Raw genomic sequence first — 2,873 nt, 5'->3', positions numbered from 1 at the left:
CGCCCAGGCCTCATTTCCCAGCCTTACACTTTGGCGAGCCAAGCGAAGGCTCGGGCAGGGGAGCAGGAGCCACTGGCCCAGGCACTTGTCAAAACACAGGGCCCCGAGGTGTGAAGTCCTCACCCAGCGGGAGGGCGCACGGCCCTGCCGCCCGGAGAACTCATTAACTCGGGCAGCTCCCAAATGAACCCGCCGGAGAGGCTGGTGATAAGGAGATCAAAGGTGACAGGCATGGGGAAGGGGAGAGGGAGGCTGGCTGGCAGGAGGTGGCAGGGCCCGGCTGCAGATTGGGGGTCCCTCCTCTGCCCCCACTAGGCTCCATCAGGCCAACGGACCACAGCCTTTGCACAGTCTGGGCCCAGAGACCCCAGGGGGGGGGGGGGACTCCCACGTGGCATCTCCAGTTTGTTAGCATTTAGGGCTGAAGACCCTGCCTCTTTCATGCCATTTTGTGGGCTCTTCGTCTCCACACTCACCCTGGGTCTTTGTATTATTATTATTATTATTACATATTTATAATTTACTAACAGAATAAGACTTCCACAAGTTGCCATATGTGAGTTTTCTGTGAATATATATTTCTGTGTGCATATATTAATGAAGAACATTTGGAAAGTAGGACCAGGCATCACAACCATTTTAGAGAGTGAGAAACTTAAACTTTTTAAAAATATTTTTTTACTGATTTTAGAGAGGAAGGGAGAGGGAGAGAGATAGAAATATCAATGATGAGAGAGAATCATGGATCGGCCGCAACCTGGGCATGTGCCCTTGACTGGAATCGATCCAGGGACTCTTTAGGCCACAGGCCAACGCTCTATCCACTGAGCCACACCGGATAGGGCTCCCCTGGGTCTTTTAAGGGTCCCCCAGCCCTGCAACAGAGACCCGCTTGTCACACACCACTATGGTGCCCTCTCCTGCTCCGATCTCTCGGTGGCTCCCATGTCAGCGCTCAGTGAATGTTAGGTATTAGGTCCCAGATCTGAGATTCCTCGGGAGCCAGACCCGTGTTTTCAGGACAGTCTTGTCCAAGTACGTACACTTGATCTTGTCCTTAATGAAATACAGATTCACTTCGGAGCGTCGTTGCCAACAAACCAGTGGAGATCACAACCATGAGGGGATTGGAGGGACTTTTTGATATTCAGAAGGCTGGCACAGGCACCTAGGCCCTCTGAGACCCACCACCCTCCTGCCTGCTCAGCCTTTACCCCGTACCCCTCTCATGCCATGCAAAGCACACTCTGCCAAGGCCCAACCACCTGTTCCCTCCCGTCCAGCGGGAGCCAGTCACTGGGCTCCAATACCAGGATCTTGGCTTGAATCTGGAGGCCCAAGAAGGCATCCATCAGCCCAGGTGAGGGAGGGCAGACCCTGCTGGCAGCTGCAGGCTGAGGGGGCCAGGCTCTCCTCGAGTCAGATGAAGCAAAGGAGAGCGTGTGACCCCCCTAAGGGCAGAGGCAGGGTCTGCTTGCCCTGCTGTCAGCCCGGCTTCTCTTGATCCTTCCCCGGAATCCGCCAAATCTCTCCCCTTTCTTCCCACCCCCTCCCTCCTCATCACCCCTCTGCCTCCTGTGACTTCCACTGGCCGCATATCCAGCTGATCCACGGCCAGGATAATCAGATTATCGTGGTTCCAGAATAATCTATTCCATATGGCTTGCCAACTCAGTGGCTCCGGGAGCCAGAGGTGTGAGGAGAGGGGGTGATCCCAGTGGGAAGGGGCTCCCTGGGAGCTTCGGGCTGGAGCTGGGCGGCTGCTGGGGAAGGAGGGAGGGAGGAGGAGGAGGAGTTGGGAGCCTCGTGCTGGGCCCTCTGACTGCTCTGGGCTCCAGGCGGCCTCAGCCCGCCTCCAGCCCAAGCACATCCTCATGCATCTGCTTCGGACCCATGGGTGGGGGTGGGGAGACAGGCACCCCGGGCCTCAGTCACGCTCTGCACTGGGAGGCGGCTCACTAGAGTCTGGGAGGTGTTATTTTTCAGATCCGCATTCTCTGGCTCCATCCTCAGGGACCCTGGTGCCGGACACCTTTCTCTTTTTCATGTCCACAGGTCCCTTTGACATGGAGCAGGGTTCCTGGGGGCTTGAGGGCACCACCCCCGCCTGGCACCCTCACGCTCAGGGCAGCCCTCCTGGAAGAAACGAGCCATCGAGCCCCCAGACTCAGAGGTGGCAGTGGCAACAGCAGCTGTGGCCCCAGACAGAGCCAGAGGGACCCCAGCTCTGCCCTTTGTAGCCATGTGACTGGGGACACCCGCTCGCCACTCCGTTGCCTCATCAACCAAGCGAGTCCGTAACACCTGCATTGCCGCATGGCTGTGAGCTGTGACCCAGCCGGGCCCCAGCAGTGCCAGGCCCCAGGTGGCAGGCTTAGCGTGCACATGGGTGCTGCACGAAGCGTGTCTGTGGGTGTGATTCGAGCCTCGCCACGTCTTCACACCCCCCGAGGCACAGAAGCCAGAGCTGGGGCTCAGAGACGGACAGTGAGTGACACAGGTAGGACATGGGACATGGCAGGACAGGGATCCCAGCCCACACTCCAGAGGGGTGTCCTAGGCTGTCTGAAGGTGGGGGCTTCATAAACGACAAGGCTGGAGGAGCCCTGGGAGGAGGGGACCCCCAAATTAGGAGGTTCCCAGGGGATGCGCCTGGCTGCTTCCTTCCCCTGGGGCTCTGGCTCCAGCCGGACAGGAATGAAGGGCTGCCAGGGGCATATTGACATAGCACCTTCGATTAGCACCCGGATGGGATGTCGGGGGGCTGCCGGGAAATGGGGGCACTGGGGCTAGGAGATGGGGGGCAGCGCCTCAAGATCCCGGCTTGGCTCGGCCTGAGGAGACCGGCTGCTTCCTAGCAGGAAGGCGGAGGC

General features: G+C 58.7%; 1 protein-coding gene across 1 annotated transcript in view; it reads left to right on the top strand.

The window, feature by feature from the left end:
- The window catches only part of PLIN1 (perilipin 1), a 110,405-nt gene that overhangs the window by 24,257 nt on the left and 83,275 nt on the right, over nucleotides 1–2,873 (top strand). The window contains exon 6 of the mRNA XM_015563232.1: nucleotides 2,056–2,500. The gene's annotated coding sequence lies outside the window, so the exon portion shown is untranslated. The remainder of the gene's footprint in view (nucleotides 1–2,055; nucleotides 2,501–2,873) is intronic.

The sequence above is a fragment of the Myotis davidii genome, unplaced genomic scaffold, assembly GCF_000327345.1.
Source record: "Myotis davidii unplaced genomic scaffold, ASM32734v1 scaffold459, whole genome shotgun sequence".
Taxonomy (NCBI): Eukaryota; Metazoa; Chordata; class Mammalia; order Chiroptera; family Vespertilionidae; genus Myotis; species Myotis davidii.
The sequence above is the reverse complement of the archived record's forward strand: the minus strand, read 5'-3'. Positions and strand labels throughout refer to the sequence as shown.